At 43.1% G+C, this 18,936-nt stretch overlaps 1 pseudogene across 1 annotated transcript in view; it reads left to right on the top strand.

The window, feature by feature from the left end:
- The window catches only part of LOC146830586 (solute carrier family 12 member 6-like), a 1,160,668-nt pseudogene that overhangs the window by 851,307 nt on the left and 290,425 nt on the right, over positions 1 to 18,936 (top strand). Inside the window, exons 19-20 of the transcript XR_014961448.1 lie at positions 1,627 to 1,796; positions 2,347 to 2,478. The product of XR_014961448.1 is annotated as a solute carrier family 12 member 6-like (transcript). The remainder of the gene's footprint in view (positions 1 to 1,626; positions 1,797 to 2,346; positions 2,479 to 18,936) is intronic.

The raw sequence follows: 18,936 nt of genomic DNA, 5'->3' as shown, positions 1-18,936 counted from the left end.
GGTGCACACCCTTCGAGCCTATGCGCAATTGCTCACTAAGATTACTGACCATTACATTGGTATTACTCATTGCTTACTTATACACACCTTGTCAATGAGCTGTTGAAAACTCATTATGCCCTCTTCTTTCTGGATGAATTGATTCTGTGAACTCACACCTTTTATCTGCGATATGTGGTGTCAACCTTCCACATAGGACAGTACACCATTCTCGCTTTTTTCTTACATCCACCTCACACCTCTGAGGAGGAAAGTCTTCACAGGCTGGACTCTAGAAGAGTTATTAGCTTATACATAAAGTGTATAAAGGAGCACCCGATAGATGCTCACCTGTTTATTGGCTTTGCCAGTGCTAAGAAGGGGAAGATGGTCCAGAAGCAGACTTAAATCAGGTGGATCATCCTGTGTATTACAACATGCTACAAAATGAATAGATGAAAAGAAGAGTTCCTACTACCCTGAATTACTAGTCACAGGACTGTTGATGTGTCCAGTCTGGGCCTATACACCAGAAGGAGAAAAGAAATTAAATTCTACCGGTGTATGGTGGACGCAATCTTTCTGGACTGATGTATGAGGGAATATGGAATGAATGGTATGTGAGATGGGAGTATGGTACAGGAGAGCTCATGTGGGCAGGTTGTTGAATTGTGTAGTGATATGGTCTTTGTTTTTAAACAAATGAATGTATATTGTTTATAATAGATGAATAATCATGTTTAAATTATGTACACAAACATTATGAAAAAATTATATAAAGATTTGTAAAAAAAAAAAAAAAGAAAAATCAGAATCTTATGAAATACATTTTCAAAACTTAAATATGTTCACTGTGGGATATTTTACTGTGAGACAAGTAAATAAGGTTAGTAGGACCTGTTAAAACATGCTACATTCAGGCTGAAATGGAGCCTCTCTAAGGCCTTCGGGCTCATGCCACCACTCCACCATTGGCAAGAGGTGTTCCAGGATTAGGCATCTAGCAGGCTGTGTAATTGGCATCCATTCTTACTTTCATCAGGCATTACTGTGTCGACAACCAAGTCCATAGGGAGGCCCAGTACATCTGCCTAGTCGTGCAGGGCGTCCTGGTATAAGTCCACTTCTCAGACCCACCTTTGGGAGGTATTATTTTGGTATCTGTTCAAAGATGACATTAGTTGGATTAGAAATATCCATCAGGATAACAAGTTAGTTGCCTTTGGTGATATTTGTTCTAGTGGGTATGCTAAATGCAGATTTCTCCCTGCTCTCTCTCCTCCACGTTCTAAAGAATGGACTTTTAAGGCTCTATAAAGGTCCCAACCTAGATTTTACACACTCACACTGCAGTCTTGAACAGTTGACATGCGTTTAAGGACATCGAAGAGTGCACAAAGGTGGCAAAATTATATGGCTATTGTCACTTTGTTGAATGGCGCAGGCTTACCATGGAGCCAGTGGTGCCACCCATCAGCGTCCAGGAACAGTTGCTTTGAAAGTTCCGGACATTCTTTGGCATCTGGGAGATACTCAAAAGGTGAGGAATCTGCAGGCAGATAGTGTACACAGGAAAGAGCATTACCAAAGGTAACGTATTCATCTATTCCTTTAGTGTGCTGAATGTAACCTTATTGTGCCTTGCAGGTACTGTGCGAGTGACAACAGCAGCACGTCTTGCCCTACTGGTGGCCAAGAACACCTCCTCCTTCCCTTGCAATTCAGATCCATTCGCTGAAGGAAACATAGATGTGTGGTGGATTGTGCATGATGGTGGCATGTTGATGCTGCTTCCCTTCTTGATTAAGCAGCACAAGGTGAGCACACATGCTTCTGGACTACTCGAGTGTTTAATGTTGCTGTACTTCCCATTGCATTGAAGGTTGCATGGAGAAAGAATTAGTTTTTGATGAAAATGATTGACATTGCTCTTCTCTTCCTTGAAAGATCAGGCTCTATAACATCTGACAGCCCTACAAGTTTCAAGAGATTTACTGTTTTGCCAATTGACTTTCAAGGATGAGCATGATGACAATAGCAACTCAATTGTAACTACATTAGCAGTAATTAATGAGCCATTTGCTAGGTTGAGCACTATGAGCTCCACATCCTCTTTGTTGTGTAACGATAGTTTGCTGTCACTATACCTAGGACTTAGTGAGGATGAAGGCTTGAATCTAAGAAATACGCCTTAAGTTTTATGTCACTTACTTTTTCTGTCTCTATTCCTCACGGTTACAGAGCTGCCCAGAAGATGTGCTTTTACTATTGAACAGTGATGTATTGCTTGTTTCAAAGACTGGTTCACTAGAACTGTGGAATAATCTGTTGTTTATTTGAAGTAATACTCTCTCCCAAATGTCTAAGGTTTGGCGTAAGTGCAAAATTCGAATCTTCACTGTGGCTCAGATGGAAGATAACAGCATCCAGATGAGAAAGGACCTGGCCACTTTTCTATACCATTTACGTATCGAGGCGGATGTCGAAGTAGTAGAAATGGTGAGGACTCTTTGAGAAGTCTTTATATACTAACACAATGTTACAAACATGCTAGATAGTTGTTCTTCTTATACCTTCTCACTCATTCATTATATGCTAGCTTCTTTAGCTGTTATAATTTTTCATGGAATTCTACTTGCCTGTCTTTCTTGTCTCCTCTGCTTTCTGAAGTCTCTTTTCATTGCTTGTTTGTTGTTGCTAGTGTATAGTTTCACTATTCAAGTACTTACTCATGCCGCCACCTTTATCAGGGCAATTTGAATATCCCCTTGCATGATTGAGGGCATCAGGACATTTCATTGTATACTTAATTTCGAATAGATACTAAATCCTTTGAGATTGCTCTATTTATATATTTTACTAGTCTTCAAACTGGATCCAGAATTATGTTTATCAATACAGATTTGCAAGGGGCCAGCTACCACTACTGTAGAGTCAGATGCAGATCTACAAGATGTCTTTTCTGGAGGTGACAATATAGGCCCATAACCTTGTCATCCTTGTCAGTGATGTCAGTTCTTTTATTTTGCTTTTCACTAAAACTGGGATCTGGATAATGATTCTCAAATAACAGAACTGTCCCTACATGCACAAGTGTCCCTCTGTAAGTGAGCTCCATCTCTTTATTAAATCATCACCAACTGCCACACCCACTGTTTTTCTGCCTGTCCAGCAGGACACATGAAACCCCTTCCTACCTGCCTTCCCTTCTACTTTGAATAATTTTCAAGGTACTTGCCCTAAAAGACAGGCTTCAAGTAGTACATACCATGCAGCAAGTAGTCAAGTCAAAATCCTTTATCCGATCTTACACATAAGATCATAAGTTTTTACAGTCACAAATTATAGTTTAAAAAAGTGCTATCATCCACTTTATCATAAAATCCATGTCATCCATGTATAAAAAAACTAGATACAGTAAAATTATAATAGACAGTCCTAATTCATCTTATTGGCCAACCTGCTTTCTCTTTTTCAAACTTGCCCATAAGAATCATTCTAGCGAGAAACACACAAAAGAATTCTGCAAGGATTTGAAGAAATACAATGCCACACGACAACATTTAAAATTGTGGAGCTTGCAAATTGGTCAAATAAAAGTATGTCTTTCTTGATGGTAAAAACCACAAAAAAATAAAACATAAAGATTAGTTTGTGGTGACCTGTTGTTGCACGGACACACGGAAAGATCGGAGTGTTTGTATTGCTTCCCTGGGTGTCCTACCATCAATGGAATCAAGTTTAGCCGGAATCTTAATAAAATATATGTGTGGTATGGCAATGTGACATCAGCCAGGTAAAAGAAACTTTCCTCCTCCAGCGCTGGAGTTAGTTCATACAGACTGTGGAAGTTTTTTTCCTTTCTCAAGTATTGGGCCCTCAAGATGAATATCTCAACCAGTTTCCGCTTTGTTAGGGACTTACCAAGTGGATGGATCATTAAAAAGGTGACTTAGGCCCATTGCAGTAAGTTCCGACTCCACGTACTTTAGCCACCTGATCCTACTGTAGTTATCAGATTTTAAAATAAGTGTTATAAAATTTTGCGTAGGCGGACCCCTTTGGCTTTGCAAATAGAATGCCACAGCAGGAGTGGTGCCATTTTGATTGAATCGATAATATATGGTAGAGCGAGTTCCATGTGTAGAACATAATTCGAATAGGACTGTGGGAGGGAAGTAAAAGACTTAAAAAATGTGTTCTCAATCATTTGCAAACAATCACTGGGAGCCATCCCCCATACCCCTGCCCCATACACCGCTGCCGCCTTTGTTTTTGCATGATACATTTTTTTCATTGGGATTAGAGGTTTGACTCCCAACCTTTTGGAGAATGTTTTCAGCGCCATTAGGCTTCTCTGCATACCCATTGCTCTTCCCTCTAGCAATTTCAATTGTTTTCTATAAAAAAGGACGCCTAGATAGGGAAATGAATCCACCACATCCATTTTGCCAGAGTACATAAGAAAAGAAGGTGGTCTGTCACGTTTCTCCGCCCCCGCGATGATAATGAAAGATTTACTCTGGTTGACTTTTAAATCTAGTGAGTTCATAAAAACCGGATATAAGGTGCTGGAGCCCCATCCCAGTTCGGGCCATCAGGACAGCGTCATCAGCATACGCCCAAATCGGTAACCGCTGATGATTAGAAAGCACAGGGACATCCAAGGATGCGCCCTCAAGATGTTTTCCCACACCATTGGCATAGATGGAGAATAAAAATTGTGCCAGGACGCAGCCCTGCCTTACCCCTCTTAAGATCTTAAATGATCGGGTGCACTCCCCGTTCTTCCCGTAATGGACTGAGGAAGAGGCGTCAGAGTACAGCTGTCTGATGAAGTCGACCAATGCCTGATCTATTCCCATCTCCTCCATAATATGCCAGAGTCTAGGGTGGGACACGCAGTCAAAAGCTGCGGATAAGTCCATAAAGGCAAGATAGATCTTCCCACCCTAGGCTCTTACATATCTGTCCATGATCAGTGAGAGGTTCAGGCATTGGTCTATCATGCCTTTTCCCTCTTGGAAACCATATTGGGACTCCCTTAGAATGTTTTTGCTCCTCACCCATGCCTCCAATCTCATCAAAAGAAGGCGGCCCATGAGTTTGGCCGTCGTATCGATCAGCGAGATTGGACGGTAATTTTTAGGATTTCTTTTATCTCCCTTTTTATGAATTGGGACGATTAAACTGGTTTTCCAAGATGTGGGGGGGCCCACTATAACGATTTTGTTAAAAACATTGGTTAAAAGGCGGCCCCATATATCCATGTTTTCGAAGAAAAAATCCATTGTGACACCATCGGGACTTTCCCAATACTGCATGCCGCAAAAATCCCTTTAAAATGAGCCACCCACTCCTCCTCCCCTACATTAACATCAAGCCCTGGGTCATTCGGAGTTTTAAAGTGGGGGCCATTTATTATTTCCCCAAACTCCTTTGAGTTGCCTGAAGCCGAACCCTATTCTAATTTGGCCCAAGTTTCTTCCCTTAGCGCCTTTTCCCTATTTTTCCTGGCCATTTTATATTCCCTACGGAGAATCGGAATTTCGGAGAAATTTCTTGGTTTGGAACCTAGAGCTTTGGTAAGGGCTTTCTTTTTTTTGGAACAGATCGAATCAAACCAGCCCTTATCCTTTTATGATTTACTGGTCATCTTCCCAGTGAGTGACTTCCTTATACATTATAAAAAATCTAAAAAGGAAGACACCACAAATTGGGGATGGTTGTCAGGATCTAGGCAATTACTAATAATGTGAAGGGCTTTCCTAAGTATTTTGGGTATCACCTTTGTTTTATCAATTTTGGGCCACTTCAGTTGATATCCGTTTCGTCTGGCGAATATAGGCTGACCAATTACCTGGGGGGTTGTCACAGCCCTCTGCATAAGTTGGATTTCACATAATAAAATCGCATGGTCACTGAAGGCGTTAAATTGGATATTTACTTTGTTCACCTGATGTTTAAGTGGTTTGTGATCAATATAAAGTTGATAGTCGATTCCTGATGTTCTCTGTGAAACTTTGGAGACAGAGTATCATTGGTAGTGGCTAGGTTTTTGACCATGAGCATATTTCTCATTGAGATTAGCATATTCAGGGTGTTTCCATAGATATTATGCAAGAAATGATGAACATGATTGCCTCTCAAATCCTCCACACCACAAACCCGCTTTAAGTTATAATTACATGGGTGTATGTTGAAGTCTCCCAGCCATACGATATTTAAGACAGCCTTTTGTTTAATAAAATTGGTCGCCTTATCAAGGGCACAGTTCACCTCATCCAAAACTTTTTGCATATTTAGGCAAAAATTGTTATTATAAAAGTTTATTAAGAGCCATTGATCTTGATTAGAGAACTCTAGAATAACGAGATGAAAATATGGGGAGGTTCCTTCAAGCATTTTTACTTTTGTTGCTAGTGTGTTTGGGATTAGAGTTATTAAGCCCCCTTTAGCTCTTCCTGAGGAGGGCGGGATAGCTCTTGTCTGGTATGAACGGTAACCATTTACAAAGATCTCTTCTGTGGCCCAGGTCTCCTACAGGCAGGAGATATCTTGATCCAGCCATAGTCTGAGCCAATGGGCGTATTTGTGATACCTGCAACATTCCAAGATACTATTCTTATTATATCTGAGTGCCCCCTCCTGTTATTACTAGGGGTAATAGTCGCTTCTCTGTCGGTATTATTTGTGGAACCTGCCATGGGCAAAACGGCCTGCTCCGCTTGCCTGCTCTCGGGTAGTCAATCACACATTTCTAGCCCTGAAAGGGGAGCAAATCTGTTCTCCCAGGGAATTCCCTGATTATTCATCTCATTGTAGCTCCCTGGGTTTTCCCTAATCTGAAGTGGCGGTCCCAAAACGAGCGGTGGAAGAGGCCTATAGAAGTAGCCCAGTGAAAATGAGGTGATCTGTGTCCCTACGGGGGTAATTCTGCGGAGATAATCTAAAATAAATTTGACAACGTAGGGGTTATTAAAGTTAATCACAATGCAATCATCCTGAGTCACTTTCGGGGACACACCCAACCACCCTGTCCTTCTAGCCATGATGATTTGATTGGTTAAATGTACCCCCCCTCAACCGGTGCCAGCTGCATAACGGTTCAGCCAATTAAGGGATTTATCCATCAGCTGTGAAGTGGTTTCCACTTGACCCTCCCTCAAAGGTGGAACATTTCTCAGTACTATCACTAAGGGCATTGCTGCCGGGGGGAGCTGGAGAGGGTGGTGCTCACTATAGGAATGTTGTCTTGGTTTGGCTACTTTATCACCACCCCCCCTTGGGGCCATTTGGGGATTGGTTGGAAGGGTAAACCTAGTAGAAGCCGATTCAAAAGATATGTCCTGCTGGGCCCTTGTAGTTCCTAGAATTTCACCTTTCGGGGGATTAGTGTTGTAAATATTCGAGGCAGCTCCCTTCATTGTATGCAGAACTGACCCCCATGACGAAACTGCGGGCCCTGGAGACTGGTGAGAGACGCGACTGTCCGTCTCCTCACTTGTTAATATAACAAAGGCCTGTGTCTGGGCTGACAACCCCTGTGTTACATTTGTCTGGGTTCTGTCGTCACAAGTGTGATGCGATCTACAGCCAACCTCAAATGCTAACATCCTCTCTTCAATTATAGTTAGTTTATACAGGAGAGGGTTCATAGTAGTACAGAAATCATAGTCTCCATCCGTTTCAGGAAGTCCTCCTCATGCCGAAATATGGATAAACTAACAGTATCTGAGACCCCAGAGCTGACTAGTTCATGTTGGGCCACTTCCAAGTCGTCTGTCCTGGTGCATTTCCCAGTACATGCCCCTTTCGTGGGTTTTTGCCTAGCAGGTCCGCCCCCCTTTCTTCTCTTGACTGGGGGTCCACTGTGACTTGAGTCAGGGTGGGGGGGCACTGACTTGGCGTGGGTCACTATGTTGCCTGTTGATATAACACCCAGGGAGGAAGCGGAGGTGGGAAATGTAGCGACAACCAGATTAGGGATGAGTTGTTTTGGAGACCTTATGGGCAGGGGTTCCGTGCTCATGATGCTGGTAGTGCTAGTGGTGCCAAGGGAGGAGCGCTTTTGTGTCATGAAAGAATCCAAAGAAACCCTTTGCTGCAACACCCCCCCCCCCCCCCCCCCCCACGGTTTTTCATTTGGTCCCTTCCGTTTGCTCATATTAAGGCAGGGATATTGTTCTACAAACCCCCACCAAAGTCGAAAATGGGAAGATAAAAAAGCTCAGTACATTCAGATTATATCAGATGTTAGAGAGTGGGCCCAGCCCAGCCTTCCACCGGGCGTGGATGGGCGTGGATGGGCCTGCCCTTGGCCCAGGTGTGCCCTGCGACGCGGGCCAGCATCTTGTTTTTATAGCGCGTCCTCGCACTAGTCCTTCTGGATCTTGTGGTCCCCCGGTACCTTGGAGCAGTCCGCGGGCAGCGAGAGGCCAATAAATATTGGGGCGGCCACAATGCGCCGTGGGGCGGCGTCTTGTTCTTTTAGCATGTCCTCGCGCTAGTCCTTCTGGAGCTTGTGATTGCCCGGGACCTTGGAGCAGTCTGTGGGCAGCGAGAGGCCAGGAAACGTTGGGGCAGCAAGTATTTCTAGCCAATTCACTGTTAACATGTTATAATTGGGGGTCTGCCATTAATCTGATGTAGTTAATAAAGTTGTTACCTTTAAAAAGCAGGGATTTGATTAATGGGTGCAGCGACCAAATTAGCTATATCTGTTGACACAAGCAAGAAAGTTGCCTGCCCAGAGTGTAGCATTCTCTGTTGAGGTGGTGAATGGTAAATTGGATGCCAGGATTAGAGTCAGGCTAAAGAGCCCGACTCCTATATATCTAGAGTTATCTTTCTCTCTCTCTATCTCTCTCTCTCGCTCTCTCTCTCTATATATATATATATATATATATATATATATATATATATATATATATATATATATATATATATGTGTACGAGAGTCACTGTGAAGAGCCGCTCACCCTCCTGACGACGCCGGTGCCAGCAGCGGACACAGTACCGCTATTATTGTTTTCCAAAGAAGTCGTTATCCAAAATTGCAGAATAACTCCCAGCGGCACACCAAAGGACGAGTTCAATAAGGATTTATTGTCTCAAAAACAAAACAGTACTGTTTTGTTTTTGAGACAATAAATCCTTATTGAACTCGTCCTTTGGTGTGCCGCTGGGAGTTATTCTGCAATTTTGGATAACGACTTCTTTGGAAAACATATATATATATATATATATATTACCTACTGGCGGTCGCCAGTAGGTAGTTATAGTTAGGACCCCTTTTCCATAGGAAATCCGCAACATTCTATTTTGAATAACTTTGGCGCCGGTCGACGAATCCTCGCGAATTTTTCAAAATAGGTGGGGCGTTACGCTCCGCTCCTACCCTAAAAGTCTCGGGGGGATTCGTCAAGCGGGGGCTGAGATAAAAGGGGGGTCCCAAAACGCGTTTTTCCCATGCATTTTTCCATAGGACCTTTAGACAGGGCTACAGCCCGAACGGCTGAACAGATTTACTTGAAATTTGGCAGAGAGGTAGTCCTCAGGTCAAGGAAGTGCCTTTTGTAGGTTTGGTGTAAATCTGTTCAGTATTTCCTGAGAAAATAGCATTTAAAAGCATATATATATGTGGGCGGAGCCTAACCACACATCTCATCCTGAGATCTGATTGGCTGTCAGCACTTCATCCAAGAAGTGTTGGCAGCCATCTTGGGACCAATATACATGATAGCACCTCATTAAAAAGCATTGCAGTTAATAGAAGGTTTTAAGACTTTAGTTACATTATAAATCATTTGTTGATGGTACCATACTCATTTTAGGAATTGTGGTATGTTCTAAGGTGATTTCACCATGTGAAAAAGCCTTCTGCTGGGATATCATGATTGAGAGAAAAATATTTTCTCATGCTTTTACCACAGAGGTTTGGAAGGTGATCTATAAGCTAAACTGAGAGCTTATTTTCTGTAAATTCACATTATCTTTCTCAGTCATGTGAGAATGAAGTCTGACATTCTCAGTAAAACATGTACATCCAACAAGGGCAGAGACTGTCAGTTGATTCCTTTGTGTTCTACTGCAGCTTCCCAGAGTGTTCCAAAGAACTACTAGAGCGCTAACAGTCCTACCTATGATAAACGTATGGCACACCTGAAGCCATCTTGCTTGGAATAAAGTGGTAACTCTTAAAACATTTAATTTCAAAAGGAACAAAATGAGGGGGTTCATTTTTCCATAAAAAGTATGATTAGTGCTGCAGAAAGAAAAATTAGGGCACATTTTGAGTGACTTCTCAAATCCTCTTCTATTTCATTAAAAAATTCTGACATGCAGACTGAAACATGAACTTTCAATACCAGCAGCAGTTTTCCCTGGTGAGCAGTAGCTTTACTACAGTGATCTAATGAGCAAAAGAGTGCTAACATTCTGAATTTATGGCAAATGTGTGACACATCTGAATGCCTTCTTGATGGAATCAAAGTAAAAAACTGAAAGTATTTCCTACTGAGGAGACTGCAGTAAATGAGGAAATTAGGAAACTTCATAACAAATAAGTCTCCCAAGATGGCCACCAGAGACAAAAGAGCCCAAATGTAGCCCAAATATCACCCAGATGTAGCCCAAGTATAGCCCAATGACAGAATGTCCCAGAATGTTCTTAAAAACAACTAGAGCGCTTACTGTCTTCATTATGACAAAAGTATGGCACACCTGAAGCCATCTTGATTGGAATAAACTGGTAACACTTAAAACATTTAATTTAAAAAGGAACACAATGAGGGGGTTCATTTTGCCATAGAAATTATCATTAATGCTGAAGAAAGAAAATGAGGGCACATTTTGAGTGACTTCTCAAATCCTCTTCTATTTCATTAAAAAATTCTGACATGCAGACTGAAACATGCACTTTTAATACCAGGAGCAGACTTCCATGGTGAACAGTAGTTTTACTACAGTGATCTAATGAGCAACTAGAGTGCTAACATTCAGAATTTATGGCAAATGTGTGACATATCTGAATACCTTCATGATGGAATCAACGTAAAAAACTGAAAGCATTTCCTACTGAGGAGACTGCAGTACATGAGGAAATTAGGAAACTTCATAACAAATAAATCTCCCAAGATGGCCACCGGAGACAAAAGAGCCCAAATGTAGCCCAAAATCACCCAGATGTAGCCCAAATATAGCCCAATGACAGAAGTGTGCAAAACACTTATTATTTAGTGTTTTTGCAGTGTTATATAGTGCAGACTTGTCAGGTATTGGAGTGCTTTACATGAGCATTGGTTACATCACACAAGCACATATTCATTTTGGTTGTAGACATGGGGAGACTAAGTGATTTGACCAGAATCACAGAATGTCGAGCTGAAGCAGAAACTTCAACCTGGTTCCCCAGTTGCAAAGTCTGCAGTTCTGGAAGTAACACCACATCCTCTCCCCTAAGTGCAACATTTAATCAAGTGGTCAACTGGATAAAAAAACATAAAGATAACAAATAATTTAAAAGTGCTTTGTCGCTATTTGAAAACTCAGACAAAATGTCCTTATTTTAGTCTTTTAGAGCACTAACCATAATTTTGATGCCAATAAGACCCTCTCATATATGTAATTTCTAAAGGAAATGCTCTAGGTATTACAGTTTTGATTACATCAAGATGATGTCAGGCGTTCCACACTTTTGTAATAAATATAGAAAGTTAGCAATCTAGTTGTTCATTGGGATACTGTTGAGAGGCAAAGGCCAGGGGCACGGACTCTGAAAATTGAAGGCAGGTAGGAGAGTGCAAAGGCAACAATTTAACCACACTGAGCAGGCAGGAAGGGCCGTGGAAGCACAACAGACTATGGAGGGCAGTGGAAAGGGGGGCAGGGGCAACAAACCAACAATACAGGACTTGCAAGAGAGGCTGTTGGAGGGAAGATCTATTACGGGTCAAGGAAGCTAGAGGCGGTCCCCAGAGCCCCGGGAGCCACCACAGAACTGAGCAGGAGAGTGAGTCAGGGACAAAAGGGGCACCTTAATTTGAGCCGGGGTGCCTAGGAACGCTTGCTCCAAATATGAAGAAAACAGACATATGAGACATGGAATTGGTGGCAGAATACAATGGCAGTTTAATGAGAAGATACAACTTCAAAGAAACCGCAGAATAGAGACATAAAGTACAAAATACAGAATCCAGATAATCATACAGCTGTCATGATATTCTCTGTATCTCAATTAATGTACTGACAGAGAGAGAGAGAAAACACATCTATAAATGCATCATGAGAAACAAGTTACACCAAGGAAAATGTTACCTAGGAACACTCATGTTTACTCTTAGAGCAAGCATTCCTGCAATTACAATACAAAATCTTTTAAATGCAAAAGTAAAGAGAACAATGGTTAAACATAACATGACATTTCATATAGGTAAAATAGAATAAGATACTTCAAGCAAAGCAGAGCAAGACATTTTAAGCAAAGGAAGACAAGAGCTCCCAGCTCTTGGGGAAAACCTGCACAGCCTGTTAACCTACATACAGACGGCGAGGTAGTCCGTCGATATCTGTGGGTGCTCCCTTTTTATATCATTTTGTGGGCTCCTTTGCACGCTACATCTACCTACGTATGCTACCCAAAAGCTTCGTCTGCAGATTTTACCAGACATTTCGTCATTTACCCACTTAATGCTGACAATGGACTGGGTGAAAAGGTCAGTCTCTCAGGCCAATCGCTTATCGTAAGTTCCATAGAGCAAGCAGAAAATAATGGGTATTGTACGGGAATTCAATATATTCATGTACAAAATCTCCTCAGTTCTCCTAACTTGACGCTCTGCGGTTGCCACTTCCTTAAAAGCGGGAAACCTGCCCAGGAAGCAAGTACCAGTCCAGGATGCAGCCTACTGTATGTCGACAGCTTCAGTGGGATGTTGAACTTTGATACCGAGCACGGAGCACTCGGGTAGGGTGGGGGCTACTAGTTTGGAGCAGAAGGCCTCGCAGACCTGCCTTCAGACTGCTATACACTAAAATTGCAGAGCTATGGTCAATTTAACAAAGAGGCCTACATATTGAACAGAAGGGCCTACACAGGGGTTTTATGCTGGCTGAGTGGTAAGGATGTCTCAGGATAATTATATAGCAACACAGGACCCGCTGGTCAATTTAATACGGCCTACAAATGCGGCTGGCAGGGCAAGGACAAGGGTCTCATACTTCAGGTGTGGACAGAACGGGCCAGGGGCCCCCTGTGATACAAAATCTACCCTCCTTCAAGGCTGTGGCAATGTAATAGACCATTGTGGGCAGAAGGAAGAGGCAATGGTAGTACAACCATACATGCCAACAGACCCGATTCAGCCAGGAAACGTCCAATGTTTTTAAGCTCAAATGGGCTTTATTTGATCTGTCTCCTGTCTACAATATCCTCTTTTTCAATGTAACTCAAAGGGGAAAATCAATACCCCAGTTTTTTTCCAAAATCTCCCTCTTACCAAGTTCAAAATGTTCGCAAGTATGGTACATTGGATCATGGAAGGAAATGGGATAGGGACATGGACTTGGATAACAGAGGACAAGAGGGACATGGAGAGGTGCACCAAACTGACCCTGCAGGGCAGGCATCAGGGTTTGCAGCAGCACAATACACCACACAGGGCATGCAGGACGGGAGTGCAGCACAACAATCCATAGAAAGCAAGAGGGAGGGGACAGGACCATGCACATGGACAACAGAGAACAGAGGGGCTACACGCAATGGTAGCTAGCTGACCATAATGGACAGACAGGAGAGAAAGCTGCAGCATTACAGACCATAAAGGGCAGTAGGGACGGATCAGGGGCATTACAATGGAACAGACAAGCCAGGAGGGAGGGAGTAGGGGTCTTCACATGTAAACAGAGGGCTGGGGGCAAGGGGGCAGGGCAGGAGCAGCAAGATAGCCATGGAGGTCAGGCAGGATGGGCACTAGAAGCAAGACACACCATGAAGAGCAACAGTGAGACTGTGATGGCATACACACAGACCATGGAGGGAAGGTGGGAGGGGGTCAGGGGCAGCTAACTGACCACACAGGGAAGGTGGGAGGGGCCATGGCAGCACAGAAGACCAATGGCTATGATGGGCAAGAAGGAGGGTGCAGGGGCATGCACAAAGGACGATGGAGGATAGAAGGGAGGGTCAGGACCTGTGCACAGACAAGAAAGTTCAGGGGAAGGGACCTCACAACAGACCACACGGGGCAGGCAGGAGGAGCAGTTGCAGCACAACAGACCAGGGAGGGCAGAAGGGTGTGGCAGTACAATGGACCATGTAGGACAGGAGGAAGAGGATAGGGGCATGGCATGTGGACAGGCAGGGTGGAGGTGGCAGGGACAGGTTACAGTCATCTGACAATGCTAGGCAGGTGGGAGGGGAGTGGCAGCTCAACAGAACACTCAGAGTAGATAGGAGTGGCAGGTCCATGGGACATGGTGGGCAAAAAGGATGGAGCAGGGGCATGCACAAAGACATCGGAGGGCAGGGGGAAGGAGAATAGGGGCAGCAAGCTAAGCACAGAGTTTAAGCAGGAGGTCAATGATGGGGCATAGAATTGGGCAATGGATGGCAGGAGGAGTGGACTGGTACATCATACTAAATTGAGGGCAGTGGCAGCACATCAGACCATGCATGGCAGGAGGGAGGAGGCTATTCCATGGATTCACACAACAGAGGATAGGGAGGAGGGGGATGGGGCAGCAAGCTAACTGTTCAGAGAAGGCGGGTATTAGGAACTTTATTGTTTTTAAAACATTGTGTCTGTGCGAACTACTTAAAATATGAACAAGTATGCAGCATAATCTCACTTTTATTCAGGAAGAAGAGGACGTTTGTGACTGTGACTCCGGGCTCACTTGGCAGAAACACCCCCTGACCCTCCACCCCCTATCGCAAAATGTAATGCCCGTGAAAAGGGTAGGTGAACACAGTGTTATATAGAACATAGTCCTGAGAGCACGATTGAAAATGAAAACTAGATATAGTGTATGGTATAAACTATGCACCAAAAAGTGTGATATAAGATGAACCGGGCGTGAAATATAATATGCAATACATTGTGCGCAATGACAGATTCATTGGAGAGCGCGAGATAGCACAGGCACTAGCGCGTGCTATGCGATATGCGCCTTGGAGTGTAATATGCACAGGGCAGTGTTGTGTAACCTAACTAGTCTCTAAAGTTGTAATATAAAATATGTGCTGGGGAGTGTAACGTTGCATATGCACTGTGACACAGATATGGATCGCAGATTGTAATATGCATGGCATAGCACTGTGCGTTATAACATAGGCATCGAGGAAGGCACGTTAGATGGGGCAATATAACCCGTGCGAAGACAAGTGTGGCATGACATATTCACGGGGTGGTGTTACAGTGCACATGGGCTAGAGAGTGTCATAGCATATGCACTAGCTAGTGGAATACAACACAGAGGTGTGTGGCACTCAGCAGGCAATGGTGGGTGTAACACAGCATTGGGCTCTGTCAGGAGCGCGCTGTGACTCTCAAGTGATGTTCGTCCCCTTTCCAGAGAGTAAAATAAAAAGTATTACACATCCGGCAGTGGATGTGTGTTTTATTAACCATGAGGGGGGTTTCTTGCATAGTTTTGGTCGAATTTTTGTCGAATCCCTTTGAATGGCTTGGTGTGCATGTGTATTAAATGTGCCCGTCAATAGCTACCCATGTTTGTATAAATAAACGACAAGGGTGTCTACCGGGATTAGGCACGGTAGGGCATCGGACATGTCAGAGCTTCACTAGTAGTGTAAATACATTCCACGTGGATTCATTGCATGCAGTCGCCTTTTAATGAATATCCCGCAAATCGTCATGGTGATAGGTACGTACGGTTTGTCCAGCATGTCCTAGGTGTGTCTATAAATAAATATTTTTTTAAAATAATAAAAAACAGTGGCCGGCCCTAGGGATTGGGGTCAAAAAAATATAATTAGGAGACAGGCCCTGGGGGATGGGGTCATCAGGGCCAATAAATTAGAATAAGAAGGGGAACCACACAGCCCCCCTTCTTAAAAAATTAAAATAAATAAAAGACTGGCATCGTGCCGGAGGCCATGCCCCCTCCGTGCAGCACTCTGTAAACGCGCCCCCAACAGGCATCTCCAGTATGCGCCAGGGAGCTGCGCTGCAGACAGGTGTTCTGAGGCCAAGCCCCTTTTTACACCTCTCTGCAACGCAGCTCTGTGGCGCTTACTGGAGGTACCTAGTGGTCTAGTTTGACCCTAGGGACCCTTAGGATTCAAGGGGACTTAATCTCTCAACTTAGAACAGCCACAGGGCGCGTTTACACAGTGGTGAAGGGAGGGGACGGGGCCTGAGGTGACGTGTGCAAACACGCACTATGGCACGTTTTAAATTGGGGATATAATTTCCCTTCAATACTGAGGGCCCCTGGGGGCTAACTAGCCCACCAAGTGCTTCCAGTAAGGGCCACTGAGCTGCATTGCAGAGAGGTGGTCCAGGCCGTGCCACTTTTTACACCTCTCTGCAACACAGCTCTGTGGCATTTACTGGAGGTACCTAGTGGGCTAGTTGGACCCTAGGGACCCTCAGGATTCAAATGAACTTAATCTCCCAACTAAAAATGGACACAGGGCGTGTTTACACAGTGGTGAAGGGAGGGGACAGGGCCTGAGTTAACGTGTGCAAAAACGCCCTGTGGCCTGTTTTAAGAGGTAGTTTTAAGCCCCATGCCCTATTATGTACTAGGGGCTTACAGAGGAGGTCATGCTAATCACAGGGGGACCCCAACGCATAATGTTCCCTTGTGTATGTAGGTGTTTTCACTGTATTCTAAGTGTCTTTTAACATAGCACTGGCTCTAGGACTGGCTAGTCAGACTCAGTTACCACCAGTATCCGTCTGAAAAAGTTGAGGGTACAGGATGATTTTGCAACAAGGCTTCTTTCTGCTCTTCTTTTTGTTCTTTCTGCACGTTATCCTTCTTCCTGCACTTATCTTCGTATTTGAGGACTTCTGTTGCTTCTTTCTGCACTTCTTTTGTTTCTTTCTGTGCATTTTTTCTTCTTTCTTCACATGTCCTATCTCTGTAGGCATAGTTAGAAATTAGCATTTAAAAAACCTTTGAAATTCACAGAAAAAACCATAGGTTTCAGGCACGTTATAGTTAGGAATTAGCATTTAAAAAACCTCAGAAATTCACTGAAAAAACCATAGGTTTCAGGGGTGTTATAGTTAGCTGGACTTTTCACTTGTACAAAACCATTGAAATTCCCCCGTTATAGTTAGTTCAGCTAACTATAACTCGCGCGCCCGCAATGCACTGCTGATGACGTCACATATTACATCACTCATGACATGGTCAGTGACATCACTCATGACATCACTGATGACATCTCAAATGACATCACTGATGACATCACTGATGACATCATCCTTGTGATAGAGTGGCAGACCTCCTCTCACCCTAATATAACCTTTGATACACACATTCAAAAATAGAGACTAAAATTTTCAAAACAATGGACATACCAATACCAGTTACAACAACCTCTTCAGTAATTCTAAGATCCACATACACATCCACTCATTCACCAACAGTCCTATACAGTCACTCATACATGTACTCACTCATCATATGTACTCATGCACCTATACATCCTGTTACACAATGCCATTCATCCATAGAGTTACTCACACACATAGTCACTCATGCTAATAAAGAATCAAACATACATTTACTTGCATATACAGTTATATACACACACCACCACACTTACTTCTACGGAAACTTACACATACTTAGTCTTTTAAACAATCACTTATAGAAACACATACTTATTCATACAGGAACTCTTTCAATCTCTCACTTTCACATATACTCACTTATATACACAAATAGTCACATATACTAGTTTAAAACATATGTAGTTACTCATAAAGACACTATTGAGACAGTCATTCACTCACTAACACACCCATACACACACTCATCCACCCATACAGTCCTGCACACATGCTGTGTTCAACACATACAAACAGTGAGTCACTCATTCATGCACCTATGCACTACGTAATACCCCCCACCGAACCATGCAGACACTCAGACTGATACTCAAAAAACCAACTAATAACCTATATAGACACCCATGTAGCTACTCACCAACCCATGCAGCCACTTATACACAAAGTGAGAGACTGATACAGATATTTACATATTTAAACATTACTCACTAAGCCATGTATTCACTATGATACACTTAATCAGTCAGTTACACAATCAATTTTTCAAAAACAAATCATCCATTTAGACACTTATATACCCATTTATTCTTCCATCGACCTTGAGATATACATATATAAAACATATTTAATTTTCAGAAAAACACACATTCACTGGATGATGTCATCAGTGATGTCATCAGTGATGTCATTTGAGATGTCATCAGTGATGTCATGAGTGATGTCACTGACCATGTCATGAGTGATGTAATATGTGACGTCATCAGCAGTGCATTGCGGGCGCGCGAGTTATAGTTAGCTGAACTAACTATAACGGGGGAATTTCAATGGTTTTGTACAAGTGAAAAGTCCAGCTAACTATAACACCCCTGAAACCTATGGTTTTTTCAGTGAATATATATATATATATATATATATATATATATATATATATATATATTCACTGAAAAAACCATAGGTTTCAGGGGTGTTATAGTTAGCTGGACATTTCCCTCGTACAAAACCGTAGAAATTCCCCTGTTATAGTTAGTTCAGCTAACTATAACTCGCGCCCCCGCAATGCACTGCTGATGACGCCACATGTTACATCACTCATGACATGGTCAGTGACATCACTGATGACATCTCAAATGACATCACTGATGACGTCATCCATGTGATAAATTAGTGCATCTTCTCACACCCTAAT

The sequence above is a fragment of the Triturus cristatus genome, chromosome 5_1 (genome assembly GCF_964204655.1).
Source record: "Triturus cristatus chromosome 5_1, aTriCri1.1, whole genome shotgun sequence".
NCBI classification, from domain to species: Eukaryota; Metazoa; Chordata; class Amphibia; order Caudata; family Salamandridae; genus Triturus; species Triturus cristatus.
The sequence above is the reverse complement of the archived record's forward strand: the minus strand, read 5'-3'. Positions and strand labels throughout refer to the sequence as shown.